The sequence below is a fragment of the Panicum virgatum genome, chromosome 1N, assembly GCF_016808335.1.
Source record: "Panicum virgatum strain AP13 chromosome 1N, P.virgatum_v5, whole genome shotgun sequence".
Lineage (NCBI taxonomy): Eukaryota > Viridiplantae > Streptophyta > Magnoliopsida > Poales > Poaceae > Panicum > Panicum virgatum.
In genome coordinates, this window is record NC_053145.1 from 46704324 (window position 1) to 46726125 (window position 21802).

At 43.4% G+C, this 21802-nt stretch overlaps 1 long non-coding RNA gene across 1 annotated transcript; it reads right to left on the reverse strand.

The window, feature by feature from the left end:
* Window positions 1-5153: 5153 nt before the first annotated feature.
* Window positions 5154-6331, reverse strand: LOC120656159. Its single transcript, XR_005667827.1, has 3 exons — window positions 6003-6331; window positions 5769-5925; window positions 5154-5238 (listed from the first exon to the last, which is right to left on the reverse strand). It is a non-coding gene; the product is annotated as an uncharacterized LOC120656159 (long non-coding RNA).
* Window positions 6332-21802: the final 15471 nt, after the last annotated feature.

Here is a 21802-nt window from a genome sequence, read left to right on the forward strand (position 1 = left end):
TGGCATGGCGTACGGCCAACTCCTTCCAGTATGGCAAATACTTGAAGAAGATAGACATCTTCTTGAATGGCACGTCGTCGACGACTTCTGTAGTTTCATCCTGCTTATTCCTCTTTTTCTTTTTCTTTTCGGCACTGGGTGCTGACTTCTTTCGAGGCTTGAACATGACTTTCTATCACATTTCACACACTGCTTGTCCTGTAACTGGTTGAGGAGCCTCATCTTTCTCATTGGTGCCATCAAATTTTTCCTTCATCTTTCAGTATTTGTGCGTACTCATTAAGAAGCGTCGGTGGCGCACGTACACTGTCTTCATAGATCCCATAAGATAAACAGATGCTATTTTATCCACACATACAATGCATGCTGTCTTTTCTTTTATTTGTCCAAGTAGGGAAAATAGGGCGGGATAATCATTGATGGTAACAAATATAATTGCCCGTAGTGTGAAATGCTCCTACCGGTACTCATCCCACATCCTAACTCCCTCATTCCATAATGTTTGCATATCTTCAAGCAATGGCTCAAGAAAAACATCTATGTCAATGCCTGGTTGCTTCGGCCCTTGTATGAGAATTGTTAGCAGAAGGTACTTCCGCTTGTGACATAGCCATGGTGGAAGGTTGAATATGGTCAGCAGAACTGGCCATGTGCTGTGTGTGCTGCTTCTTTCACCAAATGGATTCATCCCGTCGGTGCTCAATGCAAACTGTACATTCCTTTTTTTGTTTCCAAAGAGTTCATGATTGGCATCGAAAGTCTTCCACTGGCGAGCATCGGATGGGTGTCGAAGCTTTCCATCATTCTTTAAAGGCTGGTCGTCATGCCACGTCATCAGTTTAGCAGTGTACAGATTTGAGAACAAACGCTTCAGGCGATCGATCACTGGTAGGTACCACATCACCAAGGTAGGAATTTTGCATTGACCTATTTCAGTACCGATACAAATATCATCCTCTGCTTGACAACCTACAGTTTTCTTTGATGCCCTCTTCCTCTAGTTTCCGACTGTGGATCCGACACTGTCCTCACTAAAATTGGCATTGCTTTTGTAACGACTAGCTTCACAATTTGGGCACTTAGTCAATGCCGCATAGTCACCACGGTATAGTATGTAGTGGTTGGGAAAAGCATGTATTCTTTGCACATGCATTTTCAGTGAATTGATAAGCTTCTTTGCTTCATATGTGTTTTTGGGAACAAAGTTTGGCTTCAGAACCAATTGACCAAGAAGAATAAGCATATCATTGAAACTATTATCTGACCAGCAAAACTTAGCCTTAAGTATAAGAAGATGAAGTACGAAATGCAATACTGTCCACTCCTTCCCACAACCATCATACATACGGTCCATTGCAGCCTTCTTCAGTGCCTCGAAGTGCTCTAACCCTTTAGCACTACCTAGCAACACCTCCGGTTCAATATGGCGCAACATTTCCTCCATATCGATATCATGTTCCTATTTTTCTTGAGCACACAGATCATCATTGACACCTTCGTGGTCACCATTTTCATTTTCAAGATCGCCATCATGCATCATACCATGGTGACCGGGATCCTCATCATCATCTTCATCAGCAGCACGCACTTCCTCATTGACATTGTTAACACATATGTTGGCAGTTAATTGTGCCTCACCATGGTGTATCCAAACCTTGTAATCAACCATAAAACCCCACTGGATCAAATGTGTCTTGTATTCTCCCGTACTATATTGTTTTTGCAGTCAAAGCACGGACAACGAATTTGCTTTGTCCTCTCACTGTGAGCATGCTCTTTGGTAGCCTCAACAAACTTTGATACTCCCGATATGAAAGAATCTGAATGTCTCTTTATGCCGTACATCCATGCCCTATCTATCTTGAAGCTCTCTATGATAATAAATGTAATATTAAACAAAACTCAATTAATCGCTAATGTAATTTATTTTGACAACAATTATATTATAGTATGGAAAATTGTTTAAATTTTATTAACAATGAAATGCAGGCTCTTAGTGGTAGATCAATTGAGCCCCCTATGGTAACAAATGTAATATTAAATAAAACTCAATTAATTTATTTTGATAACAATTAAAGTAGAAAAATATTACCAAAAATTTATTAAGATTGAAAGACAAGCTCCTAGTTATATATAATACTAGATCTCCTAGTTGTAGATAAAAAAGCAAACTCTTATTACTAAAACCAAGCTCAATCCCTTTCTCTCTCCTATTTTTCCTAGATCTAGATCTAGATCTAGGTCTGGATCTAGATGATTTCCAAGCTCCTATTTGAGAGAAAAACATATTAAAACTTGTAACTAGTTGTTCAATCATGTCTACCTAATATTCTAGGAATGATGGAAACAAACTTCTAGCTCAATTGCCAATAGAATGAGGAAGAAAACCATGGATGCTCTCCAAAGAAACACAATTTAAGCTATAAAAGATGGATTAAACTTGAAAAAGAAGCTAGATATGGCACAAACTTACCTTTTAGAGTCACCTCCTCCAAGGAATTCAAGAACTAAAACTTCCCCCTTGTATTTGGTGATTTTGGAGCTTTACCCGAGCTCCTCTCGGGCACACTCCAAAGAGAAGGCTGTCTGGAGAAGAAGCAGTTCGCGACAGTATAGTGAAGGCTTTGTGCTGGTGGGCCATCGAACTGCCCGCCAGCACAGATGCCATCTATGCTGGCGGGCGGCTTAACTGCCCGCCAGCACAGATAGGCGCATGTGTGCTAGCAGGCAGTTAGGTTGCCCGCCAGAACAGACTCCATCTGTGCAGGCAGGTGCTTGCCGAGTGGGCCCTGATGGTTTTGTGCTGGCGGGCGCCAACTACGCCCGCCAGCACAGTAAAAGGGCGGTGCCAGCACAAATCGTTTCTAGCCTAGTGTCCGGCGTGTGAGTGCGTGCTAGGCTCTGGGAGGTGCTCGGGCGGAGCCAGGCGCCGTGGGGAGTGAAAGTAATCGGGCGCTTATAGCCTAAGAGGGGGAGGGGATGAATTAGGCAACTTAAAACCTTAACCTATAGCTCCAACTAGTTTGAACAAAACTTAAGCTAAAAATATGCTATCTAAAAGTGCAACTACGGTTCAACTAGTGCGAAACCCTCATCCCAAAAGAGGTTTGCAACCTATAGCCAATCCTAGCAAAATACTACACTAAGAATGTAAAGGCACGCAAGTTGCAATAATTAAATGTGGAAACTTAAATAAGGGATGAGAGGAAGCAAACTCTCAACACGAAGATTTATCTCGTGGTTCGGTTAGGCACAAAGCCACTCCTACTCCACGTTGTTGAAGCACTCACTAAGAGTATTGCTTCCCGGCAACCAAGTCTCTTCCGAGGATCCCTTGACTTGCCACCAAGGCCACGCCACCAAGGCTTGCACCAAGTTCCCGGTCACCTTAGCCCCGCTTTCCACTAAGGAGCTTCTCCACAAAGGATGGGGGTCTCCACGTCCCCCGCACAAAGATCGTCGATTCCACTCCACACCAAGCCGGAGGATCGTTGACTTGCCGGCGAGCCCCCAATGCTCCAAGCGGCCGGCGCACCGAGATACAAGCTTGAGCAGCTCTCAAGCACAGCACACAAGGCACACAACCTTACTCTCACACTCTCTCAAGAGCTAACCTAGCACTAACACTCACAAAGATGTGCTAAGAACTAAAGATTTGATCACTAAGCACTTGTGTGGCCTAGAGGTGTTCTTCATTGTGTATGGGGTCTCCCTGAACTCCAGCAACTTTGAAATGGCTGGGGTGAGGCATACAAATAGGCCACCAAGTCAGACAAGCCATTTGTAGCCGTTATCCTTTTTTTCTGCGTAGGCATCAGTTTAACCAGTGCTATGCGTCGGTTCAACCGATCTCTAATAGCTTCAAACTAGCCGTTGGCCTTCCTAACGTGTTGTTCTGCTGACTCAGCTGCCATCGGTTAAACTGATACCTAGGTATCGGTTTAACCGGTGCTACTGGAACTCCATCTTAGCTTCTGCAGCGCTGACGTCATTGCACCGACGCCTTGCTCCGACGCGCCATCGGTTCAACCGGTGCTGAAGACTTGGCTCCTTGCTTCGCGACATGCTCTCCGGACAATGCCCCGATGAATGCACCGATGCCTTGTTTTGGCACCATCGGTTTAACCGGTGCTACTGAGGTTGTTCTCTTGAATTCCAAATGCTCAGTATATTACCCCGTTACTAAGGAGCCGGTTTAACCGGTGCATGGTCAGCGGTTTAACCGGTGCTGTGTCGGTTTAACCGGTGCCCTGTTTTCTGCTTGCACTTGTCCAACTCATCACAGCTGTCATTTGGACGCTTCAAATATATTCTCTCTGCTTTTTCACTTTGACTTTAGCATCTCGACGGTGGATTGGACATCTCGACGGTGAATTGGACATCTCGTATATGGTTTGGACTGTAACGCCCCACGTAACCACAAACCTGGAGGTTACCTCTAAAGACAATAAATTGCACTAAGCAATAAAATTCTAGTAAATTTCGGCAAAGTCTCCTTTATAAATTCTAATATCCGCGGGCACACAAGACATAAATATAGCAGAGTGAACATAAAGACAGTAAATAGACTTTCTCATCAACCAATACAACCGAATAAATAAATCTTAAGAGACAACCAAATGACCACATGACAATCCTCAATATCAAAAGAATTATTTGGCCTAGAGATTTGTTTAATGAATGGCAAAAGTGTGTGCATGCTCATCATGAAGTGGCTACTCCCATCCAATGCAAACTTGATCAGCAGTACCTAAGAAACAAATAAACACAAGAGTGTGTAAAAATACTCAGCAAGCACAATTTAGAACCAGAAAACAACTGCAAGTACATGAATAATAGAAATCCAGAATCAATGGAACAACAATAAAATAGTAGTTTCCGTCTGAAACGGACATCACCTGAAACTTCCTTAGCGTTTACCGGTAAAACCAAATAAGTAGGGCCAGTACTTATTCACAGAAACCTGAACATAAGAACCACAACCGGTGTTTATACAAACCCCGGCACTTGAATGATATGAAAGGCAACACATGGATCTTGAACATTTAATAGAACTAGAAAATTATGACATGAAACTTAAATAAATTGACATATAAGAAAAAATATATCAAATAAACATCTCCCAAGAGCAGCAAGAAAGCCACAAGCATATTCACACATCAAGAGGTTCGTCATTGCACTTGCCTTAACCTTGTCGAGAGTTTGGCATCACACGCTCGCCACTAGGATTTATCAAACCTGTGGAATAAACCACTCTTAGGAACTAGTTCATATCAACTAAAAGTGTATATACTCGAAGAAATCCCAAGCTAAAAGCCTAAACCGTTAACTCTCACAATTTCTAAAAATTTGACTAATTCTCTAAGTTACTCGCTGTTCGGCCCATAACTTTTGATTTACTTAACCAAATGCAGTAAGTAAATACATCTTGAACATCTACAGAGAATTTCCTACAACTTTCGTTACAGGTGACAGAGCGAATTTGGACTCTAACTTTGTCGAAAATAGATAAACAGATATCTGCATGAATTTTAATCTAGTCAGACAGCAGTACTAATTTGAGGATTACTCCTAATTCGCTGATCGGAATTGAGTGAAACCAGCGCCATTGGAAAGATATTGACGAAACCTACAACTTTCATTGTTAGAGCAGGATCAAATTCCCCACCAATTAATTCTAGAAACTTAGGAAAGAAATCAATCTAATTGATATGACATAACTACAGTGCGGTTATATTTTAATCGAGCCTGAACTTTGAAATACCCACGTCCATCTACTGATTGCAGGTGATTTGTATGGAAAATCTCGCCCAATTTGAAAGAACTTCAATGAAATTTGGGACCCTAAACTTCCTCCTGCTGCTCCCTTCCGAATTTCTCCTCTCCCTTCTCCCTACTGCCTTGCTTCCCTGAAGTATCCCGCAGCTGCAGATCACGTACAGCACGTGGACCGTTTAGGCTTAGCAGTATGACAGGGAGTACAAAGGGACAACCAATCTTACCCCAATCGAGGAAGGAGGACAGCAGCAATCAAATGCTAGATGTGCAACAGCCAGCAGACGTCGATAGGGGCGAGGCACAGAAGAAATTGGTGAAGGCTACGCCCGGGAGGAGGACCAGCGGTGATGCATGGGAGGAGGGCCAGCGGCGACTTACTGGGAGAGGACGACCGCGTGAGGACTGAGGAGACGGGTCGTACATGAGATGGCGGCGGCAGGAAAACAAACTGGCATAGAGCAAAAGGATCGAGTCCAGTACAGGGAAGGAAGCATAAAACCTAATGCCATCCGACGGTATAGATTGATTTGCCTGCCATAAACTCAACCGATCTCCAAACATGGCATATGAGTAGTAAAACGGATTCATTTTGATGAGCTCTACGCAACCATGGTCTCTGATTATTCATCCGACCAATAATTCAAAAAGTCAACTTTTGGTCAACTCCCTAATCTTCCAAAAGACTTGCAACCTATAGCCAATCCTAATCAAACTAACTAGGAAAGTAAAGGTACGCAAGATAGAGTAAATGCGGAAACGTAATACGGTAAGTAAGAGGTAAGGGAGAGAATATGCAAACTCCCGTGAAGACACGAAGACACACGATTTAACGTGGTTCGGTTAGGACACCAAGTCCCTCCCTACGTCCACGGCCACTTGTCCAACACGAACAAGTGTGATGCCAACGTGGTTCGGTTAGAACACCAAGTCCCTCCCTACGTCCACGGCCACTTGTCCAACACGAACAAGTGTGATGCCAAGTGTCTTCACAAAGTGTCGTTACCTCTCCATACCAAGTCGGAGGGTCACCACAGTTTTGCCACAGAGGGGCCAGCCTGTGCCACCAGAGGCGGCCTGGGAACGCGCAACAGAGAGGCCGCGCCCCAGCGTGCAAGCGCCTGGGCTCAAACCCGGGCGGGTGCGCTCCCCAGCTGGGAGTCGCACCAACCGAGCTACGCTCGGTCTGCATGAGGTTTCAGGTCTTAAAGAGATGGATGTGAATGGGAGTAAAAAGAAGTTTTCTATATGTATAAAGACAACTGTCCAAACCCTTAATTTGTGACCCACCTAAAAATAGAATTGTTTGTTTCTAACTAGTGGAGATGGACGTGCTACAAGCACGTGTTTAAAGAACAGTTATATTTAACAATATTTATGTTGCATCAAGACTACTAAATATTTAGGTTGCATCAAGACTTCTAATTTGGGCGCAATCTTATGTTAGGAATAAGGCAGGTTTTCAATTTAGTAAATTTAGACTAATTCGGGCGCCATCTTATGATATGAATTAGGCTGCATGAATTCTCCAACAAAGACGGTGTTATAGGCGACAGATGCAATGTGTATAGTATGGGAAGCTGGGTCTCTCGGCCAGAAATTATCTGAGGGTCTCACAACTGCGCTCCTTTCTGAACTGCAGCAAGAATAGGAGTGTGTTAAAAACTGCAATATCAGGTGATTGCACCAACCACCAAGCACAGGGTTCGTTTTTCTGAACTCCAGGTAACACAGGGTGCTGCATCTTTGATTCATAGTGCTCCATTCCAACAACACCTGTCCTCACTCCACCCCAGTATCTAGTTATTGCGTGCCACAGGTACACAGCTGAATTATTTGACATAATATGTCAGAAAGATGAACTTCCAAAATTTTGTCATTTCTAAACTGAATAAGACAACAAATTATCGAATGGTGACAAACTTCAGCTCATGTTTTCCTTTAATTTCATTGACAATATGTGGGAGGCCTTTTGCTGGATCATCTTCCCTGTGACCCTCCCTCCCATTTTTCTGAAACTTGTGGTTCTCCTTAATATGAGTCAACCTGTTTGCAAAGCTGATAGAACAGGCAAAGTTCAGAACCTGAACTCAAACTCCCTAGACTTTGTACAGAAATCAAGTATAGCTAGCAAAGCATAATAGGTTTCCTTCTTACTTGGCTGACTGAACTCAAACTCCCTAGACTTTGTACAGAAATCAAGTATGGCTGGCAAAGCATAATAGGTATACTTCTTACTTGGCTGAGTTATCAGCTAAGCACGCAATTCCCACAGGATCCATACCGACCAATTGCCAGCCGTCGTCAATTATGACAAACTTAGGAGAAAGTCCACCTTTTTGAAAGCTGAAAATAAAGAAAAATATATATATTGGGTGTCTTGGTACACTGATAATGTGGTAGAATTTTTGAACGAATCATATGGTAGAATTTAGTATTTGAGGATACGTTGTAAGATCAGTAAGACCTCTGTAATCCCTCTTTCACTCCTTCAGCAGTAACGTTGGTGTAAAATGCATCCCATGTGCACCAACCAAACCAGTTTAGAATGTCTGGCATCTGCAGCAAGTTGAACGTTCAGAACTCTGAAACAGACAGAAACCAAAAATGCATATACCATTTCTTCAAGAAACATCTCACTACCTTTTTCTTTTCCCTGTGAGAAAATGTCTGCAAGTGCCTCTCAACAGCTCTGCGGCAAGTTGATTGATGTTATTTCAGATAGCAAGCTATGCATTTAAAGAAAGTGGCTAGCAAATTGAATTAGAAACATAAAGGAAATGAAACACAAAATAGTGGATCAAAACAATGATGTTTATCAGAGATGGCATTGACTTACTTTACTGAATTTGTGATAACTTCAAATGGATCCGATCCAGCACCGACGAAAACAAGATGGGTGCCTTCAAAGGATTCCACATCTGGATCACCTGAATTATGGTGAGCAAAAAAACACTATTATACTATTATATCACATGACACTGTACCAAGTCAAATAAGTGATATTTATATATGGTTGCCTTAGTTACCACTCTCCAAGCAAATCTCCAGCTCATCATTAGCATTCCCCTGAAAAACAGCACAGAATGAGCCCTCCAGGAGGAAGACAGTGTACACCACAGGTCATTCGAATTCCAGCTTATTTTATGGCATCCGACTCAACAACATACAGAGTCATTCGAATTCCAGCTTATTTTATGGCATCCGACTCAACAACATACAGAGTCATTATTTGGAATTCCAGCTTATTTCATATCCGGGCAGTGGCAGTGTTCACCAGCCCTGTCTGCATTGGAGGTGGCACCAGCAATCAGTAATGTTGAGCAGGCTGTTGAAGATCAGTGCAAAGTTATGAAGCATCCAATGAGATATATTTATGATTCACACAAAAAATAGAAACGAAAAAGGAAGCCTATCTTAACTGAATCAAAATATCAATAACATTTTTCAACATTAATGGTCACATCTATAACCAAGCATTTGCATCTGTTTAGAATTTTATATTCAATTAACAATAATATCCCAGAACTTGGGTTTCAGTCTCCAGAACTTGGAATCTCTGATCTCCAGAACTTGGGATGGGCCCTGCGGCTAAAGTGGATGTGGCTCCAAAAGACTGAACCTGAAAAACCATGGGCCTTTTTTCCTATTCAAGCCTCACCACAAGAGCCTTTTTTGCTGTTGCTATTACTTCAGAAGTGGGGAATGGCAAAAACACTTGGTTTTGGACTGACAGATGGCTTGATGGCAAGAGTATACAACAATCCTTCCCTAACTTGTTTGGAGCAGTGGCTGCTAGAGCAGCAGCAACAACAACAACAACATAGTCTTTTTTCCCAAGCAAATTGGGGTAGGCTAGAGATGAAACCCACAAGAAATAAGTTAAAAGTTCAGGCACATTGATAGCTAGTCTCTAAGCGCTCCTATCCAAAACTATCTCTTTAGAGATATTCCAATCCTTAAGGTCTCTCTTAACCGACTCATCCCAAGTCAGTTTAGGTCTACATCTACCCCTATTTACATTATCGACCCGTTCAAGAACCCCACTACGCACCGGCGCCTCAGGAGGCCTTCGTTGGACATGTCCAAACCATCTCAGCCGATGTTGGGTAAGTTTCACCTCAATTGGTGCCACCCCGACCCTATCCCGAATAACTTCGTTCCGGACTCTATCCCTCCTTGTGTGCGCGCAAAACCATCGCAACATCCGCATCTCTGCTACACTCAGTTGCTGGACATGTCGCCTTTTTATAGGCCAACATTCAGCACCGTATAACATCGCCGGACGAATTGCTGTCCTATAGAACTTGTCTTTTAGTTTTTGTGGCACCCTCTTGTCACAAAAGATGCAAGAAGCTTGCCGCTATTTCAATCAGCCAGCTGAAATTCTATGCCTAACATCTTCATCAATGTCGCCATCCTTTTATAGCACCGATCCTAAATATCGAAAAGTATCCTTCTGGACCACCACTTGCCCATCTAGACTAACATCTCCCCCCTCATGCCTAGACACGCTGAAATCGCACATCAAACATCATGTACTCGGTCTTGGTCCTACTAAGTCTGAACCCTTTCGACTCTAACGTGCGTCTCCACAGCTCTAACTTCCTATTAACCCATGCCGTCTCCACAGCTCTAACTTCCTATTAACCCATGCCCTACTCTCGTCAACTAGCACCACATCATCAGCAAAGAGCATACACCAAGGGATCTCACCTTGTATATCCATTGTGACCTCATCCATCACTAAAACAAATAAATAAGGGCTCAATGCTGACCCCTGGTGTAGGCCTATGTTAATAAGAAAGTCAGTGGTGTCGCCATCACATGTCCGGACAAATATCGTCGCATCCTTGTACATATCCTTAATGAGGGTAATGTACTTAGTTCGGACTTTGTGCTTCTCCAAGGCCCACCACATGACATTTCTCGGTACTTTGTCATATGCCTTCTCAAGGTCAATGAAGACCATGTGCAAGTCCTTCTTCTGCTCCCTATATCTCTCCATCAATTGTCGTATTAAGAAAATTGCCTCCATGGTTGACCTTCCAGGCATGAATCCAAATTGGTTTTGGGTCACACTTGTCACTCTTCTTAGGCGATACTCGATAACCCTCTCCCAAAGCTTCATCGTATGGCTCATCAGCTTAATCCCACGGTAGTTAGTACAATTTTGAACATCGCCCTTGTTTTTGAAGATAGGTACTAATATACTTCTCCTCCATTCTTCCGGCATCTTGTTTGACCGAAAAATGAGATTAAAAAGCTTAGTTAACCATACTATTGCTCTATCTCCTAGTCATCTCCACACCTCAATGGGGATACCATCAGGGCCCATCGCTTTACCTCCCTTCATCCTCTTCAAAGCCTCCCCGATCTCTACCTCCTGAATTCTCCTCACAAAACGTCTATTGGTATCATCAAAAGAGTCATCTAACTTAAGGGTAGGGCCCTCACTCTCCCCATTAAACAGCTTGTCGAAGTACTCTCTCCATCTATCCCTGATCTCCTCCTTCACTAGCAGTCGATCTATCCCATCTTTGATGTATTTGATTTGGTTGATGTCCCTTGTCTTCCGCTCGCGGATCCTAGCCATCCTATAAATGTCATTCTCTTCTTTCGTGCCTAGCCGCTGATATAGGTCATCATACGTCTTACCCTTTGCTACACTCACAGCTCGCTTTACAACCCTCTTCGCTTTACCCTTTGCTAGAGCAAGAAAAATAAAAGTGGCTGATGCACTCCACAACAGAAGATGGATTTCTGACATAAAAGGGGCACTCACAGTTCAAGTCTTGATTGAATATATTCATCTATGGCAGCGGCTATCAAATGTTGATCTGCAGCCAAAGGTTGAAGATACGCATATTTGGCAATTCTCCACTTGTGGCCAATACACCACAAAATCGGCTTATGAAGCCCTTTTCATTGGATCTACACAATTTGGGGCATGGGAGAGAATTTGGAAGAGTTGGGCCCCTGGAAAGTGTAAGTTTTTCTTGTGGACTGCTGCACACAAAAGATGTTGGACAGCAGACCGGCTGGCAAGAAAAGGATTAGAACACCCTGCTGCTTGTCCACTATGCGACCAAGCTCAGGAAACGATTGATCACCTATTAGTGTCTTGTGTGTTTGCTCGCCAATTGTGGTTCAATTTGCCGCAGAGATTTGGCCTTCAAGAGCTGGCACCAAACCTTGAGGACGAAAAGTTTGATGATTGGTGGGCAACTGCAAGTCGAAGGGTGACTGGTCAGGTTCTTAATGGATTGAATTCCATCATAATTCTGGGAGCCTGGAACTTGTGGAATCACCGCAATCGTTGTGTATTTGATGGCGCTTCACCCAGCATCTCTAACATCATCTCATCCACCTGTGTAGACATGCATCAGTGGTCTAGGGCTGGCGCTAGAGGAGTTTCCTATCTCCTTGCACTGGCACCTGGAGATAGTTAGAGGTTTTTTGGATTTGGTTTTTGGTCCTGTCCTGGTCAAGTCCTAGTTTTGGAGTGTTCATGTCATGAGGATGTAATTTTTATGGGGGGTTACAGCCCCTTCAAATCTGTAACATTTGGGGATAAAACCCCTTCTTTTTTCTTCTTAATATAATGATGCGCAGCTCTCAGGTTGTCCACTGGTCATAGTGAATCACATTCATGGAAGACATGAACCTACAAACAGAAAGTAAATGGCCATTGTTTTTTAGAAAAAAATGCTAATGATATATCACTGGTCAGAGCTCATATGGCCCCCACCACCTCCCAAAAAAGCTCATGCTAACATATTGCTAAACCAAGAGGAATACTTCATTTACAAGTAAATTTCCAATTAATCTGGGGCAATAGATATATTTACTCATATAAGGAATGGTAAGAAGCCTACAGAATGGAGCATGATAGATAAGTCAGTGGCACAAGCAATGCTTACTGATCAATAAGTCTGGAGAACCACCACAAATATTCGTTGTTTGCATTGTCAAAAAAAATTCCAGTGGCTTCGAATGCTCAAATGACAAGAAGTTCAACTTCAGTTGTGAAACCTGCTTGTCTGAAACATCCAAATGCAAAAAGAAAAAGGGCATCTGCTCAACACAGGACCTACAACTCAAAACACCTGCAAGAAGAACAGAACACAAAAAAAATTCGATGGTTGAGATAGGTAGATATCTCATGACGTAGATATTATTGTTCCACTAACTGTTATTTTAGATGTAGATATCTCATGATGCAATTTGCAATATGATCAACTGGTTGAAAAGATTAATATTGGCACTTTTACATGCTGCAAGTTCAAAACTAAGCATATATGTGTATGTACTCCAATGGCAACACCAAACTACACCCCCAACTGTACAAGAGTTAGAAGATGGTACCTTGGCCGAATGGTCAGTGTCTAGATGCCAGAAGCACTGATCCAGCCCCAACCAGTTCACCATGTACTCATCGAGGCAATTATTTATGCTCTTCTGATAATGAAGCATAACACACTCGATCCCTTTGTGTTGCTACAGGAGATAAAAATAATTTCACAGTAATAAATATTAGACCAATTTACGCTACGATAATATTTAGCAAAGATGAATTCGAGTGGCATCAATTCATGGTCACGCTACCATTCTACAGCTAGTACAGTCGCAAATCCAAACCAAAATGAAATCTATTAGATCAAATCAGGGGGGGTCTAGGGTTCATAGGGGAACCTCCTGAGGGCCGCCGAGTTACCTCATCTGACTCTTGCGCCTCCAGACGGCCGGCGTAGTCCGCTGCCTTACCACCAGATGCCAACATCGGCCTCCTGCCGGTCATCGTCGTCTTCTTCGGCGTGTTCTGCCTCGCCGTCCGGAACACGCTCCGCGAGGTCATCGCACGCGTCGCCTCCGCGCCCTCCAACTGCTTGCCCACCTAGGCCAGGCGCACATCGAGGGGGAGGGAAGGAGAAGAAGGTGGTGGCATGTGGGAGCTGCGGATCAGGGGGGCACACATCGAGGGGGAGGGAAGGTGAAGGGGGTGGCCGCCACGAACCCGCCGGGCCCGCCGCCGACCGCCACAACGCCGCTCTCCTCCGGCGACGCCCAGGCCGCCGACGCGTCGATGCGAGGCGAGGCCCGCCGCCGACCACCACAACGCGCGGCACGAACGCCACGGCCCAGCAGCCGCCGTCCGCCGAAGCAAGCAAGCGCCGCCGGCCGTGGCGCGGTGCGGCGACGGAGAGCGATGGGCGGATGAGCGGGATGACTCGACGCGGGATGGGGGGACGGGCGGGAGGGGCGGGACCGAGAACTGGGAGGCGGCGCAATTAGCGGTAGGAGGCGGCGAAATTAGCGATTTGGGTACGCGGGCGGGTAAGGCCGCGCCGTGGTGATAAAAAAAATGAGATTTGAGCAGAAATATTTTTTTTATGTTGTTTTGTAATTTGGTCAAGCACTAAGGTCTTCTATGTGAGCCTAAAAGAGGTATTTTGTGAAAAGGATGGGTGGGCTAGAGTTGATAACAATTGTATTTAATTCTTTCATCTTTTGTAGTATAGATATAGAATAGATGTCCATATGGTACCGTATTGAGAATCAACCATCTAATCCTCTACATATATAACTATAGGCGGTTTTTCACATGCGGGTTCAAATAAAACCATATATATACTAACATGCATAGTACGTTGGTATTGACCCTTTTCAGCGTAGTGATCTATACTTCATGTTGTTTTCCCCTGCATATGTGCATCATATTATCAAGTATATATATGCCAAGTTTCAATTATTTCAAAACTTCTTGGTGTAGTTTTGGACGAATTTACAAAAAATTAAATATATATTCCACATGATACGTCCCGAGGTATCGAAAGTTTTGTGCCGGCGAAGGTTGAAGATGAAAACATTGGTTGTTTGGCGCAAGTTGTTTCCTTTTCTTCCCCTTATGATTTGTCAGCACCGCAAAAACAGGGACAGGACAAGCTAAGGAATTCATAATGGAAGCGGATAACAAGAAGTTGGAGAGCTCTATCTATCTGGAAAAAAAAAGTAGTTGCAGAGAAGTTTCAGAGAGGTCGGCCAAGAGTGGTATTTCTTGACGAGGAGGGAGAGGAAATGTCAATAATCGGGTACGGCAGAGGGCAAAATCAAACGGCAGTGTACATTGTACAAAACCCAACTGGCCGGCCGGGTCGCACAGTCAAGGCCGTGGATGGACTATCGGAGGAAAAGGCAAGTACTTGCAGCCAGAACGGCACGGCGTTGGTGACTTGCTATGTTTACATTTGTAAAATGGTGGTAAAAAATGTTATATCGGACACTGTAGCACATTGTAGTACTTTTTGTTTGTTTGTGATAATTGTTGTCCTACCATGACCTAACTAGACTCAAAAAATTCGTCTCGTCGTGTACATCAAAACTATGCAATTAGCTTTTTTATTTACCTACATTTAATACTCTATGAATGAGACAAAAAATTTGATGTGATAGATAAATAGTGAAGTTTGGAGAGAGAAATTTTGGAACTAAACACAGCCTTGGTGCACGCCAGCAGCTAGCGGACCAGTTATTGGTTAGAGCTGGCTGACATGCATGCATGCATGCGTGAGCAGACATCAGCGAAATCTTTTTAGAAATGGATGTAACTTTTCCCGACAAATCTAATTACGGTAATTAATCGATAATTAGCTACAGTGATGCTACCGTAACCGTCCTCTAATCGCGCAGTCAAAGACCTCATTAGATTCTTCAGGGTTACTAGCGCGAGGTTCTGAAGTTGGTTTTATAAACTGTCTTTATTTGACGTCGTAATTAGCGGTCAAAATTTCACTATTCACAAACACACTACAAACCAAACAAAGACCTATATGTGCCGGTACAGTTCAATCGATTGTGATCAGAGCCAGATCGAGCAGTACAAGTATTCTCTTCTTTGACGGTTGTGTTCTAGCTATTGTGTACTCAGTATCCAGAGAGAGAGAGAGAATGCAGGGCTTATTAGGGCACCCGCAAGAGAGAGAGAATGCAGGGCTTATTAGGGCACCCGCAACGGCCGGCGATTCAACTAGCGATTTGATTTTTTAATCAGTGAACAGGAGCTACACAGTAGTCGCTAGCGCCGAACTCAAACCAGATTTTTAAACGGTCTGAAACGAACTTTCTCTAACAAATTCAAACCAGATTTTTATATCTTGCAAAAATGATCAAAATTTGATAAATTCTTCAAAATTTTGGCAGCAACATAACGCAGCATAATAAGTTTAAGTTCACATAACTTGCATAACACACATATATGTCCATCAAAAGCAACACATGACATTACAACATGTCCAAAAGGAGGTACCATCGTCTGTGTGATTCAACCTACAAATCACGGTACGCAAATATAAAGTTAGTTGAACCTGTCTTGAGGCCACATCTAATTCGTCCTAGAAACCGATTTCAATCCAAATGATTTAAATCACAGCATTGATATTACCTTGATTCTACCATGATGCCTGCTGCTGTCTGCTACGACTACGAGTGCACTGCTGCCTCTCCTCCCCTACTGCTGCTATCGCTGGTTCTGCTGCTGAAAGCCCTTGTTTGGTTTTGGTAATTGAGTGACAACTTAGGTGGACTAATAAGTGTTTATATTGAGATACACAGGAGATTAGTCCACACAAAGACACTAGTATGAGCAACATGTGCCATGGAGGAGAAATGGCTAAGGGTTGATACTATGCTCATATAGTATGATCGAGGAGCTCATTGCATATGAGACATGACATGGAGTCATGTGACCAAAGTGGAGAAGATCAAGACAAGGCTTGGCTTGATGGACCGGTTGCAATGGAGAAGGGCAAGTCAAGGCTTTGAAGCAAGGGACCGCAAGGCGGTGAAGCTTGGGCAAGATTTGGTGCCGATGGACCGAGGCAACGGTGAAGAGCGAGCAAGGTCAAGATCGATGGACCAAAGAGGTCATGTGATGATATGGAGTGGATCATATCATTTAAGAAAGATCAAGCCAAGTGTTGACTCATGATGATGATCAAAAGGCTTGATGGAGTTTGGTGCTTGTGTGGCATCAACATTTGGGAAGATGAAATGGAATGCGCAAGGCAAAGGTATGACTTGTAGGGCATTTCATTTCACCGGTCAAAGGTTGTGTAGAGAAGTGCATGACCGGATTTAGGATAGATGGCCGTACTATCAAGAGGGGCAAACTTGTTTGCATATCGGTCATCTAGTGCCACTTGAGCGATCTAACATTGCGATGTTGCTAGGATCGAGTGGCGTGGTGAGATCAAGTGAAAATCCTTTGAAAATGATTGTGAAATGCTAACACACATGCACATGGTGTTGTTCACGTAGTGGTGTTGGCACATTCGCAAAGGAAAAAGAGTTGGAGTTGATGTTGATCAACTTTGGGAAGCAAGAAAGGTTTTTTGGTTTTCCCCGGAAATTAGGTGGTCTCTTGGAGTGGATACTGCTTTGATCCATTGTGTTTTGGATCAAGTATTTAGTTGGGTTGTGTAGCCCTCTGAATTAGCTTTCCATAGAGTCCAAGATCACCTAATTTGGACATCGGAGCTAAGAGTTATGGTCGTTTTACCGAGGTACATTTCTGCTGGAAATAGACCTGCGGACGGTCCGCCGTTATCTCGGTTGAGCTCGAACAGAACCGTTTTTGGCTCTGTGAGTGGTCCAAAATGACCTGCGGACCGTCCTGTCCATGGGGGCGGACGGTCCGCCTTTAAAAGCTGAAACGGGCGCAGAAACTTGGTAGTTCTGTCTTGGGTGTCCAAAATGAACTGCGGACCGTCCGGTCCTTGGAGGCGGACGGTCCGCCTCCTACTGAAAATTCTGGGACAGAAACACTGCGGGTTCTGTGTGTGCTCACCTTTTGAACTGCGGACAGTCCGCCCCTGGGGAGCGGACAGTCCGCCGGTAACTTCCAGATTTAGTCAGAGACGTTTGCAAATCGGTTGGTTCGAAGTTTTGAACCGCGGACAGTCCGCCCCATGGGCGCGGACAGTCCACCCGGGGCTCTAACGGTCGACTCTGACACTTAATCATTGCAGTTCTAGCCGTTGGTTTTGAATGGCGGACGGTCCGGTTTTTGTGAGGCGGACAGTCCGCGAAAACTCAGTTTTCACGGGATTTGAGTGTAACGGCTAGTTTGGGGCCTCCCTCTATAAATAGAGGGTGTGGCCGGCCATTTGTGGAGGCTGAGCACCTTGGGGACTTGGTGTCCATGTGTGAGAGTGCTTGAGAGCCCTCTACTCACTCTAACTTGATAGTAATCATCCGATCGAGTGAGAGAGCGATTCTAGTGCGATTGCTTTGAGAGATTGCATCGAGTGGCACTAGGTGATCGTGTTGCAAGCCGGTGTGCTTGTTACTCTTGGAGGTTGCCACCTCCTAGACGGCTTGGTGGCAAGAGGCTCCGTCGAAGCCCGCAAGAAGATTGTGCGGTGCTCCGGAGAAGAGATTGTGAGGGGTATTGTGCTCACCCCGCGGGAGCCGCGAAGAGCAACTCTAGTTGAGCGAGACGTGAAGAGCAACAAGTGGTCCGACCGGATCATGTGCTAGAGCTCGGTGTGAGCACTCCACGTGGGAGAGTGTGACTTGAGAGTCACCACTAGCAAGAGGATCGGCGGCAACCTTGGAGCTTGTCTCAACGGGGATTAGCTTGGTGGCAACCAAGTGAACCTCGGGATAAAAATCACCGTGTCAACTTTGTCTACTCTTCTCGGTGGTTTGCATTCTCCAAATCACAAGTATTGTATTTACATTCTTCTATATCTTGTGCTTGTGTAGTTGCTTTCTAGTGTAACTAGTTAGCTTGTGTAGCTTAATTAGTTGCTCTTGCTTAGTTTGTGTAGCTAAGCAAGTTGAGCACTTGGATTTGGATTGTGTATCCTTGTCCTTGAGCATCTAGTGAGCTTAGGTTTACCTTTGTGCTTTTGCTCATTAGAATTGTTTAGGAGCTCCCCCGGTTTGTGAAGTACTAGTGCTTAGGCTTGTGTGACTTGGCATTAGAATTGTTAGGAGAGCTCTTACTAGCTTGGCACTCCATTTGCTTTGTGTAGGCTCTTTTTTGGAGGTGCCTTAGAGTCATAGTTAGAGGGGTGAAGTCTTGGCTAAGCGAATAGTTTCAATTCCGCATAAGTTTCGATTAGCCGGCGTAATTAGTTTTAGAAATGACTATTCACCCCCCCTCTAGTCCGCCATCTCGACCCTACAAGTGGTATCAGAGCCGAGGTCTCTCATTTGTGGTCCTTACCGACCCGAGAGGATGGCGACTTATGGGTTAGATGTTGAGTGTCCACACATTTTTGATGGCACACACTTTACACGGTGGAAAACTTGGATGATATGCAATTTTAAATTTATTTGCCATCAAATGTGGTGGATGGTGGATGTAGGTTTTCTCATGTGTTAGATGAAGGAAATCTAACTCCAACACAAGAGAAATGCCTAGATCTAGACATCCAAGCTACTAACATTTTATTTAGATCTTTGCATAATTGTATACTTGGTGAGATCATGGATATGAAAACCACCCATGAGATTTGGAGTTATCTAAATAAGAAATATGGGGCGGCCTCCGATGATCATGATGATTATAAGACCAAGGAGGAAGTGCATGAGGATGATGAACACATCCATGACATGGTGGTTGTGGAAGATTGCTCCACCTCATGGTCAAGTGATGACGATGATAATCAATCTACAACAAGTTCACTTGACATGATTGATGATGATTCAAGTGTTGCAAATTATGATTCTACTCCAAGCATACTTGATGATCAAGTTGGCTCATGTACGGATGATATTGCTACGTCAAGCTCATCTCCATCTCCACATTGTTTCATGTCGCAAGGTGACACAAAGGTATCAAACTGCAATGTGATTGATCTTAATTCATATGATGAGCTCTTGAGTAGATATGCTAGCTTGACCAAATTATTTGAGGAAGTGTTAGCCAAAACAATCAAATTTGAAAAAGAAAACTCTTTTCTCAAAGACACATGTGAACAACAAAAGCATCTACTTTATGTCATAAGTTGTTCACATGAGGAGCTAAAATTGACTCATAAGGAGCTTAGTGTTGCTCATGAGAATTTGGTACAAGACCATGCTTTACTCACTAACAAGATTTCTAGTAAAGTAATTAAAACTAGTGAGAGCTCATCACATGGGTCAAAGGATCAATTGCAAAATATTGCTAACCCTTGTGATGTAGGTAAGAAACATGTATCCACCTCATGTAATGATTTATTGTTTATGCCATGTACTTCAAATGCTTGTTCTTCTTCTACTATACAATATGAGACTAACCTTGTAGAAGAAAATAAAGAGCTCCAAAGTCAAGTGAAGTATTTGAGCAACAAGATAGAGAGATGGACAAAATCAAAAGTCACCCTTGAAAGCATAATCAAAAATCAAAGAAGCTTCGGTGACATGAGTGGCATTGGTTCCAATAAGAGCAAAGCCAAAGACAAGAAATGGGACAAGAATAAATATAATAGGAAGATGAAGAAGCAAGAAGAAATGAAGCTATCTCATTTCATGTGCTTTCAATGCCATGAGATGGGACACTTTGCAAATGGTTGCCCCAACAAAGAAAAGCTAAAGTTGAAGAAGGAAGAAGAGAAGCTTAAACATATCAAATGCTTCAAGTGCCGCACTTGGGGTCACCTCATCTCAATGTGCCCAACCAAGCAATTGGTGAAGCAACAAGAACCTCAACCAAAGCCACAAGTTGAGCAAGAGAAGGCACCCCAACCTCAAGTCAAGATCAACCATGATGATCAAGTTGATGACTTGAAGATGATGAAAAAGAGAACAAGAAGGGGTGGCAAGGCAAGAGCAAGGCATCCAACTCATATTCAAGATGCCAAGATGTTAAGCAAGAACAAGATTCAAGATAAGAATCCACATGCTCACATCAAGTGCTATAGTTGTGCAATATTGGGTCACCTAGCTTCGGGTTGCCCAAACAAGCTTGAGAAGAAGGCTCAAGCAAACTATGAGAAGCAAGGCAATGAGAAGCATCAAATGAGTAAGAAAGAAAAGGCTCAACAAAAGAGAAGATGCTACTTATGCCGGGAAAGGGGACACATGGCTTATTCATGTCCCTTAGGTAACAATTCTAAGTTTATTTCAATTGATGCAAATATTATGGTTAGAAAGGATGGTAATGGTACCTCATTTGTTACTTTTGCAAAACATCCCGCTATTCATACTAAGGCTTTGCCAAAGTATGTTGCTCCTAACTTGAGAGGACCCAACCTAGTTTGGGTACCATCAAAACGTGGATAAATGTGTGTAGGTACCAATGACATTGGAGGCTTGACTCAATTGGTTTTATCTTGTTCATCATGTGATTGAGTCAAGTAATTGAAGCCTAGTGCTATTCTCATCCCAATGTCAAGTCAAAACAATGAAGTCCAAGTACTACAACATACAAGTATCTCTTTCTAGTTGCGATGATTTATTGGAAATATTTGATGGCTTGCAAATTTATTTGAGTTGAATCTTGTTTTGGATGAAAAATCATTTTTGCATATTGGAAAATGAGTTAAATTTCATTGACTTCTCAAAAATGAATTGAAAACTAGTACATATGACATTTGGTTCTTATGTATACTCTTTGTTTCATTTTTCTGATTTTTTTGAAGCAATTTTGAGGCATTTATGAGTTTTCATGATTTTACTCGTTTTATTTTTGAATTCTTATTGTATCTTGTTCATATGAGTCTTTGGAAGGTTTTCATGCAAGATTTGAGATTTTTAGATTTTTATATGAGCAATGATACAAATTCAAAATTGAAATTGTGAAAGTTGGCAAAATTCTGGGCTGTCTGAATTTTGGTAGTGCGGACAGTCCGCGGGTAAGAGGCGGACAGTCCGCCGTTCATGGGACTTGTTCACCAGAGAAGTTCTCAAATCGCAAAAATACACTGCGGACGGTCCGCCAAAGGACCGCGGACGGTCCGCCTGTGTTGGGCAGTATTTGCCAGAGGCAGTTTCAGTCGAGCGGCAGTGTGAAAATTCAAAGGCGGACGGTCCGCTA